Raw genomic sequence first — 19,560 nt, forward strand, 5'->3', positions numbered from 1 at the left:
ACTCAGTCCAGCCAGGGTTTCTCCAATAAGCCAGAAGTAAATCTTCAGGGGAGACATGAAATTTGCGAATCCTTTCAGTGTGGACATTGTTATGGTCAGAGTTGTTATTACTGGAACATTTGCAGAAACTATCAGTGGAAACACTTTCTTTCAGCTGCTCTGCTCCGTCCACGATACAAGAGACTTTAGAAGTGGTGGCAGAATGTATTCAAATATTGTACTGTACATTATGTATTACTTGGTGCCTTGTCATCTTTGGAAATTCAGATTCTTTTTTAAAAATTACCACTTTGCACAAGATCCAAGGTAACACAGGACTCGACTCATATGGAGGGGACAGTATGGCTCCTTCCATGTAGCTGGATGCTCTCTTTTGGGGTTTTCTGGTGTGAGCACATAGAATTGCAAAGAAATTACAACATGGAACAGGCCATTCAGCCCAACCACTCCCTGTTGGTGTTTATCTCCACATGAGCAGTGACATGGGTCACGTACAACTCTCACTGACCTTGAAGTTTCTTTCTGCAAATATCACCAGAGAAACACTTCACACATTTGTGTGATGCACATTTTTTGACTCTCATTCATCAGTATTAAATTCCATTTACCATTTGTATTTCCAACTTCTGTAAATCCTTTTGCTACATTCTTTGTCACCACTGCTACCCTTGTTTTAGTGTCAACATCAAATTGGACAAACTTACATTTGGTTTTGATATCTAGGTCATTTGTGTAGATTAGAAATATGGATCCCAAACACTGACTCCTGTGGGACTCTACTGAACACAGGTCACCAGTCTGGTAGCACAATCACATATGCACATGTCTTTCACACTGAAGCATCTCAAATGTCACTGCAAACAACAGGTAGGTGGGACTTTGGATCTGCACCTTATGGCGACTGTGCTCTCCTGGAACTCATTTTGATCGCCATGACGGGTCAGAGAGAAATTCCTCAGATTTCCCCCCTTGAATTGGCCTAGGATTTTTTAAAATTCGTTTCTTTGCCTCTCCCAGGAGATGACATAGATGACAAGTTAGAGGATACACTGGAAGCCATGATGTTTAGTTGCATCCTGACTATTTGGGACCGGCTTGATGGACCAGCTGGTCTGTTCCTTTCCCTCTTTTCGTATGTTTGTTTGGTGCCTGTTTTGTAAAGCAAATCACGCAATCACAAATTTACTAGATAATTACAGATGAGGAAGACCATTCGGCCCATCTTAATTGATCTACCCTGAAACACCCCACAGTCTCCTCATTGCAGCATCCACTTGTTTCTTAAATAATTCCAGGGTTTTCAGCACTTTGTCCAGCAGCCCATTCCAAGTGTTGATCACTCGCTACGTCAAGAAGAATCGCCTGAGTTGCCTTTTAATAGTTTGAACCTATGTTCCTTTGTACTTCTCCCACTGTTTAACTTAAAGTAGTATTTCAAGTATTTCCTAACAACTCAGACCCTAACACTAAGGATCAGCTTCATGCCTCTTTCCTGCACTGTCTTCAGCACTTGAATGTCTCGCTTGTGTCTCGGCAACGAGAATTAGGCATCGGTGTGGACTGAGCAGATCACTATGCAGTTTGATCATGGCTTTCTATGGTTTACATTTAACTGTTTTGAATATATAGTTCAACAATCTATTGCCTTTCTTGATTGCTGCTTTGCATTGATTATACTTTGGTTATCTCTGTCTGGGTGAACATGCTGTGCACCAGGTCTACTAATAACCCTGTGTACATTATGCTGTAGGGCTCTCCACAGTTCACTTGGGATGTTACTTACTCAAAGACATTGAGAAGCTTGGCTAGGCACGAATTCCCCTTCTGGATCCATGTTGGCTACTGTTTACTAGGTTATTGTTACACAGATGCTCCTCAAGCTTACTCCTGATGATTAATTCCATTCTTTTACGCAGAATGGAGGTGAGGCTGATTGGTCTGTAGTTGTCGGTGTCTGTTTTATCCCGCTTTTTGAATCTGGGAACTGCACTGGATACATTCCCAGTGTCCAGTGACTCCTTCACAATGGTTGTTAATGCTTCAAAAATCTTCCCCTAGCCTCTTTCAGCAGTCTGGGATAAATACCATCAGTCACTGGGGATTTATTTGTATTGACCCCATGTAATCTGTGTATTCGATCTCATTTATATTATATTATATTTTAAGAACATAAGAACATAAGAAATAGGTGCAGGAGTAGGCCATTCGGTTGATCTTCTGCCTCAACTCCATTCACCGGCCCTATCGCCATATCCCTTGCTAGTCAGAAATCTATCGACTTCTGTTTTGAATATACCCAATGACTGAGCCTCCACAGCCCTCTGGGGTAGAGAATTCCAAAGATTCACCACCCTCTGAGTGAAGAAATTTCTTCTCATCTCAGTCCTGAATGGCCTACCCTTTATCCTGAGGCTGTGGCCCCTGGTTCTAGACTCCCCAGCCAAGGGAAACATTCTCCCAGCATCTATCCCATCAAGCCCTGTAATAATTTTGTATGCTTCAATGAGATCCCCTCTCATTCTTCTGAATTCAAGAGAATACAGGCCTAGTTTACTCAATCTCTTCTCATACGATAGTCCCGCCATCCCAGGAACTAATCTTGTGAACCTTCGTTGCACTCCCTCTATGGCAAGTATATCCTTCCTTAGGTAAGGAGACCAAAATTGTACACAGTACTCCAGGTGTGGTCTCACCAAGGCCCTATATAATTGGAGTAAGACTTCTTTACTCCTGTACTCAAATCCTTTTGTAATGAAGGCCAGCATACCATTTGCCTTCCTAATGGCTTGCTGCACCTGCACATTCACTTTCAGTGACTCATGTTCAAGGACACCCAGGTCCCTTTGAGCATCCCCAATCTTTCACCATTTAGGAAATACTCTGCCTTTCTGTTTTTTCTACCAAAGTGGATAACTTCACATTTATCCACATTATATTCCATCTGCCATGTTCTCGCCCACTCACTGAGCCTGTCGAGATCCCCTTGAAGCCTCTTCACATCCTCTTCACAACTGACACTGCCACCTAGCTTTGTATCATCAGCAAATTTGGAAATGTTACATTTAGTCCCCTCGTCCAAATCATTGATATAGATTGTGAATAGCTGGGGCCAAAGCACTGAACCTTGTGGTACCCCATGAGTCACAGCCTGCCATCCTGAAAAAGACTCGTTTATCCCTACTCTTTGTTTTCTGTCTGTTAACCAATTCTCAACCCATGCTAGTACATTACCCCCAATTCCATGTGCCCTAATTTTGTTCACCAACCTCTTGTGTGGGACCTTATCGAAGGCCTTCTGAAAATCCAAATACACCACATCTACCGGTTCCCATTTGTCTGCTCCACTAGTTACATCCTCAAAGAACTCCAATAGGTTTGTTAAACAGGATTTCCCTTTCATAAATCCATGTTGGCTCTGCCCAATTAGTTTCTAAGTGCCCAGTTATTGCATCCTTTATAATAGATTCCAGCATTTCCCAACTACTGATGTGAGGCTAACAGGTCTGTAGTTCCCTGTTTTCTCTCTCCCTCCTTTTTTAAATAGCGGGGTTACATTTGCTATCCTCCAATCTGCAGGAACCGTTCCAGAATCTATAGAATTTTGGAAGATGACATCCAATGCGTCCACTGTCCCAATGGCCACCTCTTTCAAAACCCTAGGATGTAGGTCATCCAGTCCTTGGGATTTATCGATTTTTAGTCCCATTAATTTTGCTAGTACTATTTTTTTACTAATAATAATTTCTTTGAGTTCCTCATTCTCGTCACACCCTTGGTTTCCTCGTATTTCTGGGAGGTTTTTTGTGTCTTCCTCCGTGAAGACAGAAACAAAGTATTTATTTAATTTCGCTGCCATTTCCTCATTATGAATTCTCTCGGCTCTAACTGTAAAGGACCTACATTTACCTTCGCCAGTCTTTTCCTTTTCACATACCTGTAGAAGCTTTTACAATCCGTTTTTACATTTTTCGCTAGTTTGTGCTCATATTCCATTTTCCCTTTCTTTATCAATTTCTTGGTCCCCCTTTGCTGATTTCTAAAAAGATCCCAATCCTCAGGCTGACCGCTTTTTCTGATAACTTTATAAGCTTCCTCTTTTGACTTAATACTAGCTTTAATTTCTTTTGTTAGCCATGTTTGGATCACTTTTCCTTTTGGGTTTTTATGCCCTAGAGGAATATATGTTTGTTGCAAATTATGCATTATTTCCTTGAATGTTAGCCATTGTATGTCCACCTTCATACCTTTTAGTGTAGTGTCCCAATCTACCATGGCCAACTTGTCCCTCATACCCTTGTAGTTTCCTCTGTTTAGATTGAAGACCTTAGTTTCAGATTGGACTACATCACTCTCAAACTTAATGTAAAATTCAATCATATTATGGTCACTTGTCCCTAAAGGCCTCTTTACCACAAGATTATTGATTAGCCCTTTCTCATTACACAGTACCAGATCCAGAATAGCCTGTTCCCTGGTTGGTTCCTCCACGTACTGATCCAGGAAACCATCTCGCACGCATTCCAGGAATTTAGTGATAATTTGATTTGCCCAGTCAATATGTAGATTAAAGTCCCCCATGATTACCGTATTGCCCTTGTTACATGCACTTCTAATTTCTTGATTGATACTGTGCCCTACATTGCCACTGCTGTTTGGTGGCCTATACTCAACTCCCACCAATGTTTTCCGCCCTTTGCTGTTTCTTAGCTCCACCCAAACTGATTCCAGTTCTACATCACGATCTGCCGAGCCATGATCTTTTATCTCTACCGTACCGACCTCATCCCTTATTAACAGTGCCACGCCACCTCCTTTTCCTTTTTGTCGGTCCTTCCTAAATGTTGAGTACCCTGGAACATTCAGTTCCCAGCTTTGGTTACCCTGCAACCATGTCTCTGTAATGGCAATTACATCATACCCATTTACTTCTATTTGTGCCATTAATTCATCCACCTTGTTGCGAATGCTACGTGTATTTAGATAAAGTGTCTTCAACTTTGCCTGCACTTTGACCCTCTTTACTGTTGGCCTTTGTTTTTGCTCCATACTAGTTTTGCTAACTACTTTTCTAACTTGCACTTCCAGCCTTGTTTCTCTCCGTTCTGGGCCCACACTTAGGTTCCCAGTGAAGTTATTGATTATACCGAGGTAATCTGCGTTTGGGGCGGGCATGTTGCTGATGTCTACTCTTCTGAATACTTGCAGGAAGTAATCATTCAGAATATTTACGATCTTATGCTCATCAGTTCCATTTGCATCTGCTTTGATCTTAACCTCTTCTCTGACTGACCTCTTACTGTCTCAGTACTGAGAATTCGTTTATTATTATGTTTAGCTTCTGCTGCTATACTTTTTACTAACTCTCTCTGAACACCATTTTAACTTGTTCCTGCATTTTATTTTACAGTAAGCCCCTCCCATTCCTGTCTGTAGGATTTGTAGAAGTTATTATATCAGTGTTAACTTGTTTGTTAAGCCAATTTGGATCATATTAGTTTAGTCTGAGCATATTTGTTTTGATATGAATTTAGCCTGCTTGTTCAGCATTATTCCTTCACAGGTGTTCCATTTGTCCTTAATTGGAGTGTTGATAAACAAACTCTCAATCTATTTGCTTTAGTTGTTCTCTCATTTTATTGAATTTATCAATTATTTTTTGAAGTGTAGTGACTGTTATGGAGGCAGATTAGGTACCAGAGACACCCCAGAAATAGCCACGTGATGAATGAGCAGTTCCTCTCAAACCAACTCTGCTATTTTTTAAACCGATTCTGGTGAATTTGGGTTTAATTAGAAATCTTTTATGTGAAACATGTCGAAAGGTGTCTGAGAGTTCAAATGAAACATTTCATAGGGAGCCCCTGTCCACTGTATGTACATCCTCAAAGAGGTTGAGGAGGTTTGTCAGATGGGATCTTTCACCTTCTATGCTGGCTGTTAATGATTAATTCATATCTGTACATGTAAGTTAATAAAGATCAACTCCTCTCCATAGTCTAAGGCTTCAGCTAAAGATCTGGCCAGATTAGTGAGTCCTGGGTCAACTCACTCAGAGATTCTTCCTTCTGAAGGTGGAAGATGTCAAGTGGAGGTGAGATTCCCAGGTTGTTACACAGACTATCCGACAGTAACACATCAACTCATTACACAAATACAAAAGCATAATGCTGCGGATGTTGGAAATCTGAAACAAAAACAGAAAAGGCTGAAAATACTCAGCAGGACAGGCAGCATCTGTGGAGAGAGAAACAAAGTTAACGTTTCAGGTCAATGACCTTTCGTCAGAACTGGAAAAAGTTAGAGATGTAACAGGTTTAAATCAAGTACAGAGGCAGGGAAGGAGGGGAGGAAATAACAAAAGGGAAGGTCTGTGATAGGGTGGGAGGCAGGCGAGATTAAATGATAAAAGGGATGATGGTGCAAGGTAAAAGAAGATGGTAATGGGACAATTAAAGAAACAAAAGATGGGTCTAGAGGAGGTGTAAATGGGTATAGCAGAATCAGCAATAGCGGCTGTCTGAAAAAATGGGAGCAGTGGTTATTATCTGAAATTGTTGAACTTGATGTTGAGTCCGAAAGGCTGTAAAGTGGTTAATCGAAAAATGAGGTGCTGTTCCACCAGGTCTGACCTGAAATGTTAACTCTGTTTCTCTCTCCACAGATGCTGCCTGACCTGTTGAGTAGTTCCAGCATTTTCTGTTTTTATTTCAGATTTCCAGAATCTGCAGTATTTTGCTTTTGTATTGCTGTTCCTCTAGCTTCTGTTGAGCTTTGTTGGAACAGTGAAGGAGGCCGACGACAGAGAGGTCAGAGTGGGAATGGGGTGGAGAATTAAAGGCCACGTTTTTGCCGGCGCTCAGAGGGCAGGTTCGGAGGCGGGTCAGGTGTCAAAATAGCAAAGATTGACAGCGGGTTGGGAACCCCCTGTTAACCTGTCTCCACGCGAGTCTCCCATGTGTCGGGCCTGTCGGCGCTGAACAGACCCAACACCAAGCGGCGGGGGTGGCAATTCAAATCATTAACTGGGTTCTTAACAACCAATTAACTGCTACTTTAAGGCTACATTTCAATTTTATGTGCTCCCCCATGGGTTACCCGCTGCTCGGGGAACACGTCAGCTTACCATGTCGTGAGTTGACTCTGCATTGCATTAACTGATTACCTGACAGCTGCAGAAGTTGTATAAAGGATACCATGTTGCAGCTGTTCACTTTCAGAGCTCAGAAACAGTTGGTTAATGCATTTGGAAGTCATATACAGCCTTGTGCAGCTTGCAAGTGTTTTTTTTTTCTTTTCTTCTTCTTGCAAGTGTTTTGAGCCAACTCTCTATCCAGTTCCACCTCATTGGAACAACCTCTCTCAGCATTCACAGATTTGCTTCTGTCATCTCTCTGTCACCTGCCAACTATTACATCAGAATGGATATGGTTTACACTCTCTCGCTTGGTCCTCAGAATCTGACCATGAAGAGCCCCAAAACCAGCAGCACCAGGCCCCCCAGCAGCCACAACAACAGCAAGCGCGACAACCTTCTCCTCAACCACCTGATGCTGCACAGGGCAGAGGGCATCAGCGCAGGGCTGAACTTCACCAGAGGCACTACCCCCAACACAGGGTTTGCAGGCAAAGGATGAGCTTCCTCAACATGACTGAGCAGCAGTGCCAACAGTCGTGGCGACATTTCCAGATTAACATTAAAAAAAAAAATTCATTCATGGGATGTGGGCGTCGCTGGCAAGGCCAGCAATTATTACCCATCCCTAGTTTCCTTGAGAAGGTGGTGGTGAGCCGCCTTCTTGAACCGCTGCAGTCCGGGTGGTAAAGGTACTCCCACAGTGCTGTTAGGGAGGGAGTTCCAGGATTTTGACCCAGCGACGATGAAGGAACGGCGATATACTTCCAAGTCAGGATGGTGTGTGACTGGGAGGGGAACTTGGAGGTGGTGGTGTTCACATGCACCTGCTGCCCATGTCCTTCGAGGTGGTAGAGGTCGTGGGCTTGTGAGGTGCTGCCAAAGAAGCCTTGGCGAGTTGCTGCAGTGCATCTTGTAGATGGTACACACTGCAGCCACGGTACGCCGGTGGTGGAGGGAGTGAATGTTTAAGGTGGTAGAGGGTGTGCCAATCAAGTAGGCTGCTTTGTCCTGGATGGTGTCAAGCTTCTTGAGTGTTGTTGGAGCTGCACTCATCCAGGCAAGTGGAGAGTATTCCATCACACTCCTTACTTGTGCCTTGTAGATGGTGGAAAGGCTTTGGGGAGTCAGGAGGTGAGACACTCGCTGCAGAATACCTAGCTTCTGACCTGCTCTTGTTGCCACAGTATTTATGTGGCTGGTCCAGTTAAGTTTCTGGTCAATGGTGACCCCCAGGATGTTAATGGTGGGGGATTCGGCGATGGTAATGCCGTTGAATGTCAAGGGGAGGTGGTTAGACTCTTGCTTGTTGGGGATAGTCATTGCCTGGCACTTGTGTGGTGCGAATGTTACCTGCCACTTATCAGCCCAAGCCTGAATGTCATCCAGGTCTTGCTCCATGTGGGCATCGACTGCTTCATTATTTGAGGAGTTGTGAATGGCACTGAACACTGTGCAGTCATCAGTGAACATCCCCATTTCTGACCTTATGTTGGAGGGAAGGTCAATGATGAAGCAGCTGAGGATGGTTGTGCCTAGGAAACTGCCCTCAGGAACTCCTGCAGCGATGTCCTGGGGCTGAGATGATTGACCTCCAACCACCACAACCATCTTCCTTCATGCTAGGTATGACTCCAACCAGTGGAGAGTTTTCCCCCCCGATTCCCATTGACTTCAGTTTTACTTGGGTACCTTGATGCCACACTCGGTCAAATGGTGCCTTGATGTCAAGGGCAGTCACTCTACCTCACCTCTGGAATTCGGCTCCATTGTCCATGTTTGGACCAAGGCTGTAATGAAGTCTGGAGCCGAGTGGTCCTGGAGGAACTTAGACTGGGCATCAGTGAGCAGGTTATTGGTGAGTAAGTGCCGCTTGATAGCACTGTCGACGACACCTTCCATCACTTTGCTGATGATTGAGAGTAGACTGATGGGGCAGTAATTGTCCGGATTGGATTTGTCCTGCTTTTTGTGGACAGGACATACCTGTTTTCCACATTGTCGGATAGATGCCAGTGTTGTAGCTGTGCTGGAACAGCTTGGCTAGAGACGCGGCTAGTTCTGGAGCAGAAGTCTTCAGCAAGACAGCCGGGATGTTGTCAGGGCCCACGGCCTTTGCTGTATCCAGTTTCTTGATATCATGTGGAGTGAATCGAATTGGCTGTAGACTGGCTTCTGTGATGGCGGGGATCTCAGGAGGAGGCCAATATGGATTATCCACTCGGCACTTCTGGCTGAAGATGGTTGCAAACACTTCAGCCTTGTCTTTTGCACTCATGTGCTGGGCTCCACCATCATTGTTATTCATGGAGCCTCCTCCTCCGGTTAGTTGTTTAATGGTCCACCACCGTTCATGACTGGATGTGGCAGGACTGCAGAGCTTTGATCTGATCCGTTGATTGTGGGATCGCTTAGCCCTGTCTATAGCATATTGTTTCTGCTTTTTAGCATGCATGTAGCCCTGTGTTACAGATTCCCCAGGTTGGCACCTCATTCTTTGGTGTGCCTGGTATGCTCTTCTACCTTCCCTATTGAACCAGGGTTGGTCCCCTGGCTTGGTGGTAATGGTAGAGTGAGTGATATGCCGGGCCATGAGGTTACAGATTATGGTGGAATACAATTATGCTGCTGCTGATGGCCCACAGCCACCTCATGAATGCCCAGTTTTGAGCTGCTAGATCGGTTCTATATCTGTCCCATTTAGATGTGGTAGTGCCACACAACATGATTGTTGAGCAAGCGCTGCAGCCCAAAGGTGCGGATGGACACCCCTTACCAGTAGCTGTGAAAGTCACCCTTGCCCTCAACTTCTTCGCCTCAGGTTCCTTCCAGGCATCTGCAGCAGACATTTGCGGCATCTCGCAGTCGGCTGCACACAGATGCATTACACAGGTGACCGATGCCCTCTTTGACAAGTCAGAAAATTATATAAACGTTGCAACTGATGAAGCTAGTGCTGCTGAGCACACGGTTGGCTTTGCAGCTCTGGCTGGCTTCCCACAGGTGCAGGGTGTCATCGACATGTGGCCATCAGGGCACCCCATCATAACTCAGCAGTGTTTATCAACCTTCCATTCCCTCAATGTGTAGCTGGTCTGCAACCATAGGAAGTTCATTGTCCATGTGTGCACCAGGTTCCCTGGGAGCTGCCATGACTCCTACATCCTGCACCAATCCTCCGTTCCTCAGCTCTTCACACCTCCAAACAGTCTTTCCGGTTGGCTGCTTGGAGACAAGGGCTATCCATTAAAGATGTGGCTCATGAGGAGGACAAGAAATGAGGCTGAGGAACATTACAATCAAAGCTTGATCTTCACCATTCTCTGTCATTCCTCCCAGTAAGGACCTCTATGAGCCTTTGGTTTCTCTCCTCCATAGATGACCATCTATCCTCCATAGATGCCCATCTATTTTGCATAGAGACCATGTGCTCATGTGACTGGTGCATTAGGTCCTCCATGCAGGTGGCCATCCTATCCATGGAGGAACCTAAAGCCATGAGTGCGTGCGCTACGGTGGTGATCATGCTTGAGATGGACTCCTCCATTCTCTGCACACTCGCAGTCACCCCGGTTGAAAAACCTATCAGTGCCCCCTGCACCTGTTCCTGCAGCTCCAGGATCACCCTCTTCCTGGATGGCCCCCGAGGCTCAGTGTCTGCGTACAGCTGAGCAGAGCTAGGAGAGTCCTGCGCCCTCCGACGAGGTGTCTCTACTGCTGACCCTGTCTCCACCATTTGCTCTTGCTCACGTGTGATGTGAGAGACACCAGGTGACAACACGACTCTATCTCGCGACGGACCCACCGAGGTGATTGTATCTGTGCTGGTGCTGGCTTGCCTTGTCAAAGGTGACACCGCACCCTCAGAGGCTGGAGCCTCCTCTGAGGTGTGCTCCTTCAGTTCCTCATGGACATTGGGGGGGCTCTTGATGGACCTGTGGGAGAGTAAAGACATCAGTTAGCTGTATGGTATGTCCATTGTGTACAGATACCATTATGTGCATTATGGGCAATCAATTACTGTTGACAGCAGCCCCCATATGAGTGACTGATGAATGACATGTGGGTGTATGGGAAATGATTCTGGCACCAGGTTATTCAGAAGAGCCCCTCTCTCTGTCCCCCACTTCCGGCTGGTCCACCGCTCCAGTGATCTCCAGGGCAGCCTCCTTTGTAGTAGTGAGAATGGCCAGTGATTGAAGGCACCTCCCGTTCTCTCCCTCTCCCTCTTGTTGTGGGCTGTCTTCTCCTGCAAGGAGGCAAAGAAGAAAAGGTTGAGTAAGAGTGATGGAATGAGCGTAAGGAAAGGATGGGTTACATCTTTATAGGGAAACTATAATGGAGTTGGGTGGCTGTAACAAGTCAAATCCTTTACTGTTGCTAGTTGGTGTCATTAGGATGAGGGCGAGTGTGAGGGGTGCATAGTAAGATGGGGATATAATAATGTAGCTAGATAGAGAGGGATGGCTGACGGTGCAAGGGATGTTGCATTGAGTTGCGATGTGCAGGAGTAGGGTTGGGAATGCTGAGTGATGGGGAAGTGATAACAGGCACAGCAGCATGAAGGTAAGTGTGGCTTTATACTCACTTTTCCAGATCGTAGAAGATCATGAAAGCGCTTGCGGCACTGAACCCAGGCCCTCATCACCACACACCTGCCTGTTACCTCCTCAGCTATCTGCAGCCAGGCTGCCTTGGTCACCTGGGGGGGTCTCTTCCGTCCACTGGCAGGGCAGAGAACCTCCCTGTGTGCTCTGACTTCTGAAGCAAGGAGCAGCTCTCTGCCTTTCTGAGGTCATTTACACTTTAAATGGAGCAAATGAAATGAAGTGGGACCACGAGTCCTTTAAATACACCGGCAAAAGAGCGTCAGCACTGACCTCACCTGACCCGCACCTTGTAATAGGGTTGGGGAACGCGAAGGGCGGGCTTAACAAGGCCCATTAACGAAAAATCCTTTTTCTCGGTGGGATGTAGACAGCAGCAGGCTCGTGGCCTGACAACGACCTCTCCCATCCTGGCCCCGGCTTGGTCGGTGAAATCGCGGCCAAAATGACAGGGATCGCGCGTAATGACAGGCAGCGGTAATGGCGGAGGATGATCCGTTGAATGTGGAGGCTGGTGGGGTGAAAGTTGAGGACAAGGGGAACCCTGTCATGGTTCTGGGAGGGAGGGGAAGGGGTGAGAGCAGAAGTGCAGGAAATGGAACGGACATGGTGGAGGAGAATCCTCGGTTGAGGGAAAAGGTAGACATATCGGAAGCATTAGTATGGAAGGTGGCATCGTCAGAACAGATGTGACGGAGAAAACTGGGAGAACGGAATAGAGTCCTTACAGGAAATGGGGTGGATGTCCAATCCCTTTACACCTCCATCCCCCAACAGGACAGCCTGAAGGCTCTCTGCTTCTTCCTTGAATGGAGGCCCAACCAGTTCCTTTCCACCACCACCTTTCTCCACCTGGTTCTTACATTAAACAACTTCTCCTTTGAATACACTCACTCACTAAAAGGTGTTGCTATGGGAACCCGTATGGGTCCCAGCTATGCCTATCTTTTTGTGGGATATGTGGAACACTCTTTGTTCCAGTCCTACTCAGGTCCCCTCCCTCACTTCTTTTTCCGGTACATTGATGGCTGTATCGGTGCCACTTCCTGCTCTTGCCACGTACTGGAAAATGTCATCAACTTTGCTTCCAATTTCCACCCTTCCCTCACCTTCATATGGTCCATCTCTGACTCTTTCCTTCCCACCCTCGACTTCTCTATCTCCATTTCTGGGGATAGGCTATCGACCAACATCCACTACAAGCCCACTGACTCCCACAGCTGCCTGGACTACACTTCCTTCCACCCTGCTTCCTGCAAGGACTCTATTCCATTCTCCCAGTTTCTCCGTCTCTGCTGCATCTGTTCTGATGATGCCACCTTCCATACCAGTGCTTCCGGTATGTCTTCCCTTTCCCTCAACCGAGGATTCCCCTCTACCATGGTTGACAGGGCCTTTGACCGTGTCCGTTCCATTTCCTGCACTCCTGCTCTCACCCCTTCCCCTCCCTTCCAGAACCACGATAGGGTTCCCCCTGTCCTCACCTTCCAGCCCACCAACCTCCACTTTCAACGGATCATCCTCCGCTATTTCCGCCACCTCCAGCGAGATTCCACCATGAAATACATCTTCCTCTCCCCTCACCTTTCAGCATTCTGAAGGGACCGCTCCCTCCGTGACACCCTGGTCCGCTCCTCTATCACCCCCAACACCTTCCCACAGCACCTTCTCGTTCAAGTGCAGGAAATACACCACCTGCCCTTTTACCTCCTCCCTTCCCACTGTCCAGGGCCCCAAACACTCCTTCCAGGTGAAACAGCGATTTACTTGTACTTCTTTCAATTGTATTCGCTGCTCACGATGCGGTCTCCCCTATATTGGGGAGACCAAACGCAGATTGGGTCACCAGTAAACAGCTGCTGGGATAACTGTTAAATATGGAGAGTTCAGACTATGTAATTGGAGTGAAAACTACTTCTGTGAGATGCATCAAATCTCCCCCCTGGTCAGTCAAACATTAGAGTGTAGGAATGTCTAGTTCCTATCCAAAAGACTGAGGTCCACTCAGGCGATCAAATAAATGAAGTTTAATGAAAAGTAACAGAGTTTAACAGATAATTACAGGAGAACATCGAATATAGGTCTAGTCAGTTCGGAGGCTCCACGAGGACTGCTCGGGCGGTCCCGTGGCTGACGTCGTGACATCATCACGTTTTTCCCGCCGGTGGGGGATCACGTGATGAACGGCATGACGTCATCGCGTTTACCCGCGCTATTAAAGTGATCGCGCTCTGTACATGTAAACAGTGAAAACAAAGATACAGACTCAGGCTGTAGCCAACATATCATTAAAGGGAATTATATACAATTGACTGGAGTCCCTTAGTGGCTCCGCCACATGCGCCCCCCCAGAATTGTCTTTAATAGCAAAAGTAAAATGGCGAGGAGGCCTGACAAGCCTGTCAGAACGACTTCTGTAGCCTTGAAGCTGATGGATGGCGGGCGAGCTGGCGGGTGGTTGCGTTTGATCTGGCATGGCGACTGTGGGCGGTTGGCCACGTTTCGGCGGTTGTGCGATCTCGACTGGGCGGTCAAGGTCCAAGTGAGCCGGCTTCAACTGGTCAACCGAAATGTGGTCCAGTTTATCACCGACATCGACTGAAAAAGATTTGTCTCCCGGCTCTATCACACGGAAAGGACCAGTGTAAGGGGGTTTGAGCGGGTCCTGATGAGCGTCGTGGTGGATAAACACATAGTCGGCGTTCTTCAGCTCAGCTGGGACGTGGGAGCTCTGCAAGCTGTGATGTGACGTAGGCACTGGAGCGAAACTTCTGGCTGCCTCCTGGTGGCTGATGAGCTGCTGGGACGCGGACCATGGCTCCGTTGGAGTCGGAAGGAAATCCCCTGGTATGCGTAGCGGCTGGCCACATACGAGCTCCACCGAGGACGATTGAAGATCTTCTTTAGGTGCCGTACGAAGACCCAAAAGGACCCATGGAAGCCTGCCCACCCAGCCCGCGCCTTGAAGGCTGGCTCGCAGTGCGGCTTTGAGCGACCTGTGGAATCGTTCGCACAAGCCGTTCGCCTGTGGATGGTAGGCGGTGGTGCGATGTAGCTTGACCCTGAGCCACAGCGTGCCAGAGCTCTGAAGAAAACTGCGGCCCACGATCGGACGAGATGTCTGCCGGTATCCCAAAGCGGGCAACCCAAGAGGAGATGAATGCCCTGGCGACGTCTGCGGAAGTGGTGGAAGACAGAGGAACTGCCTTCGGCCATCGAGTAGTGTGGTCCACCATTGTAAGCAGATGAGTAAACCCGTGCGAAGGTGGAAGTGGCCCCACCAGGTCCACATGCACATGATCAAACCTACGTTCCGGAACGGCGAAAGTGGCCAATGGAGCCTTGAAGTGATGCTGCACCTTGGCCTTTTGGCAGACCACGCAGGTGTTGGCCCAGTCGCGAACATCCATGTGCATGCCCCGCCACACGAATTTGGACGACATCAACCATTGCGAGGCCTTCATGCCAGGGTGCGACAACCTGTGGATAGCGTCAAAAACTTTTCGGCGCCAGGCGACCGTGACGATAGGGCGAGGATCTTGTAGTGTCCACGTATCAATAACACACGGACTGCAGGAGAACGATAATAACAGGTGTTTACTGAACAGAGGGTATGCTGGAACTGAAAGTACAGAAGCCTGCTACGGCTTTATATACAGGTGTGGTCACTGCCGGTACTACAGTATAAAAGCAGTTCTCTCTTAAAGGTACATACACAACAATTCCTCCCCTTTTAGATAAACAGTACATAACATTCACTTAACAATTAAATAATAACTAATTACAATTACAATTTTCTCTGTACTATATACATCAACTGAAGTAATCATTTATAAATTCAGTCTTTGAGGAGGCTTCCTGATCCTGGCTGGATAGCGCCTTTCTCGAGTATCCTGTTCTTGCGGCGGAGTCGATTCTGGCTCATTGTCATTGGTTGGTTCGTCAGCGTCCAATACCACTGATTCTGAGGTAGACGCAATCTGTACTTCGGGTTCATCACCAGGTGCGCATGCTCGTGGTATGGGTTTGACTTGTTCCTGTGACTCTAGAATCTGGTCAGCATGGCGTCTCACGATGCTCTCTCCAACATCCACTGTGTACATTAGTGGTCCCTGCTGTGTGCATATCGTTCCTGGCTGCCATTTTTCTGTTCGGTAGTCGCGGGCCAAGACTGGTTGCCCTATCTTGAAGCTCCTGGTTGGCTTCTCATTGATGTGCTGGAATTGCTTATCCTCAACATCTCGTCTTATGTTTGGTTTGAGCAAATCCAGGTGACATCTTAACCTTCGGTTGAAGAACATTATGGCTGGAGCTTGGTTGGTGACTGCATGTGTCGCATTCCGGTAAGCAAACAAGAAATTATCCACCTTGTGTTGTAGTGGTACGTCGTCATTATACATCACATTTATTGCTTTTTTAAAGGTCTGAACAAACCTCTCAGCCAATCCATTTGTGGCTGGATGATATGGGGCAGATGTGTAATGTTTTACCCCATTATTCTTCAAAAACCTCCGGAAATCCTCGGACACAAACTGTGGTCCATTGTCGGAGCAAATCTGTTCTGGCAAGCCATTCCTGGCGAAGATGGTCCATAGGACTGCAATAGTTTTCTCCATGGTGGTGGAGGACATTTTGATGACCTCTGGCCATTTCGAATGTGCATCCACAGCGATTAAAAACATTGAATCCATAAATGGACCAGCAAAATCAATGTGTACCCGTTGCCATGGAGATGAGGGCTACTCCCATGGGTGTAGCGGGGCCTGTGGTGGAGCGTTTTGGACCTTCTGGCATCCTGTGCATCTCTTGGTCATATCCTCGATTTCTTTATCGATTCCCGGCCACCACACAAACGCCCTGGCTAGGCTCTTCATTTTTACCCCTCCCAGATGACCCTCATGAAGCTCATTGAGCACTCTATCTCTCAACTTGGGTGGAATTACCACTCGGGATCCACACATCAAGGTCCCCCGGCACACTGACAGCTGTTCTCTCCTTGGCGAGAATGCTGGCAACAGTGAGTCGCCATGTGCTGGCCATCCCTTCACCGTCAAATCATAGACCCGAGAGAGTGTCAGGTCATTTCGGGTTTCCTTCTCTATACTTGAGTTTGTAACAGGTAGACATTCGACTATGGTCGAATGGAATATCTCAACAGGGTCCACTGCAGGTGCTTCCTCCACCATAGGCAACGGTAGGCGCGACAGCCCATCAGCGTTTCCATGCTGTTTCGTACACTTGTACTCTATGTCGTATTGATGTGCCCCTAGAAAAAGTGACAATCTTTGTAGCCGTTGCGCCGTCATCACCGGAACGCCCTTCTTTGGGTTAAAAATGGAGACCAGAGGCTGATGGTCAGTCAGTAGGGTGAATTTCTGCCCATGCAGATAGTGATTGAACTTCTTCATCGCCCACACCAGGCTGAGGGCCTCCCTGTCAATCTGGGCGTAGTTACGCTCGGCTGAGGTTAACGAGCGCGGCGCAAAGGCTATTGGCCTCTCTGAACCATCAAGGAATTTCTTTGACAGCACCGCTCCAATGCCATAGGGAGACGCATCACACGCCAACCGAATCGGTAGTGTTGGATTGTAGTGGGCCAATACTTCTTTTGAAGTGATTAGGCATTTACATTTCTGAAAGGCACGCTTACACTCATCACTCCATTTCCATGTTACTCCAGTTTGCAGCAGGGCATTCAGTGGGTGCAGAATTGTAGATAAATTCGGCAAGAACTTATGGTAGTAGTTCACCAACCCGAGGAACGACCTCAGTTGCGACACATTTTCCGGTGCTGGAGCCTTGACTACTGCCTCAATCTTGTCTGGGGACTTATGTAACCCCTCCTCATCAATCATGTGGCCACAATACGAGATTTGTCTCCTGAAAAACTCGCATTTGGGGTGGTTGGCTCGTAGCCCATATTCTTGCAATCTAGTGAGCACCTGCTCCAGGTTGGCATGGTGTTCACTGTCATTTTCGCCCATAACCAGGATGTCGTCCAAATAACACTGGGTCCCCGGGATCCCTTGCAGGACTTGTTCCATCGCCCTCTGCCAAATAGCCGGGGCTGATGCTACCCCGAATACCAGTCGGTTGTACTGGTAAAGACCTTTGTGAGTGTTTATCGTGAGGTATTTTCTAGATGCTTCTTCCACCTCCATTTGTAGATACGCTTGGGCCAGATCAATCTTCGTAAAGTGTTTCCCTCCAGATAGTGAGGCAAAAATATCTTCTATCCGTGGAAGTGGATATTGTACTGTGTGCAGGACTGGGTTCACAGTTACCTTAAAGTCCGCACAGATGCGAACCTTCTTCGGCTCCCCAGGCGTGCTGCTCAATGATTTCTTCATTACAGGAATGATGGGTGTGTCCCACTCACTCCAGTCCATCTTGGACAGCACACCCGAACGCTCCAGACTCTCCAGCTCTGCTTCAACGACTGGGCGGATCGCGTATGGTACCGGTCTGGCCTTAAAAAATTTTGGGTTTGCGTTATCTTCAATTTTTATCGTTGCCGTTACTCCTTTTAGAGTCCCAAGTCCTTGTTGGAACACCTCTTTCGCGTCAGTTAGAATTTTTGACAATCTTCCAGGTGTGACGTCGTCATCCTTTTTGTCAGCCGCAGTTAGCGCCTGAATAGAATACCAATCCAATTGTATTTTTTGGATTCATTCACGTCCCAATAATGGTGGTCCTCCATCTTGTAGTATATATAGATACAGTTTCTGTGTTTCCTTGCCGTTGTATTTAACGGGCACCCTTATTTTTCCTCTGGGCTAGACTTTTTGCCCCGTGTATGTCTTCAATACAATGGACGTGTCCTTCAAGGGTATGTGTGAGAATAGCCGCTCATAATCTCATCGATTCATGACAGTTAGGGCTGATCCTGTGTCCAATTCCATCTTTACTTGGGACCCTGCTATCATGAGGGTGACCCAAATGGTTCGGTGATCCTCCTTTGCGATCACGTTGTGTAACTTTAGACAACTTAGTCTCCTGCTCCCGGAGTCATTATCACTCTCCTGATCTTCTGAACTACTGTCTATCATTTTTTTTACTTTCTTGTACTTTTCCGTCGTAGTTCTTTTAGTGTTGGTTTTCTTTCCCGACCTGCAGACTCTTGCTATGTGTCCCACTTTCCCACATTGCCTGCATACTTTGTCCTTAAACCAGCAGTCCTTCTGATCATGGGTTGTTCTGCCGCAGCAATAGCATTTTTCTGCTCCATATGCCATTTTGTTAGTGCTATATTCTTGTGGTTTCTGTTGTATTTCCGCAGCTCCCTGTGCTGCTGCTTCGTAGGATACTGTCACGCTGAAAGGCTGTTCTAGCGTCAGGTACTTTTCCGAAAGTAGTCGTTTCTGGGTTCCTTCACTCTGGAGCCCGCAGACAAACTTATCCCTTAAGGTATCTGCCAGTCCTGCTCCGAACTGGCAGTGTTTCGATAACTTGCGTAGTTCCGTAAGATTGTCAGCATTGCTCTCATCTTTGTGCTGGTTTCTTTTATGGAACTTGAATCTTTCTGCTATCAGCAGCGGTGTAGGGTTTAGATGTTCCTGTAAGATAGTGACAATCTCTTCAAAGCTTTTCTCCATTGGTTTAGCTGGGCTAATTAAATTCAGCAACAGGCCGTACGTTCTCACGCCCATCAAATTTAATAATACCGACGCCTTCTTTCCATCGGCCACCTCATTTGCCTTGCAGTACACTTCAATTCTTTCCACATACGTGGTCCTGCCTTCTATTTCATTGTCGAAAGCAGTGATACTGCCACTCTTTGGCATCTTGGGTGGTTTAAAATGGCGCCTCCCACGCTTTTTC

The sequence above is a fragment of the Somniosus microcephalus genome, chromosome 15 (assembly GCF_052327205.1).
Source record: "Somniosus microcephalus isolate GS21.2 chromosome 15, FLI_Smic_1.0, whole genome shotgun sequence".
Lineage (NCBI taxonomy): Eukaryota > Metazoa > Chordata > Chondrichthyes > Squaliformes > Somniosidae > Somniosus > Somniosus microcephalus.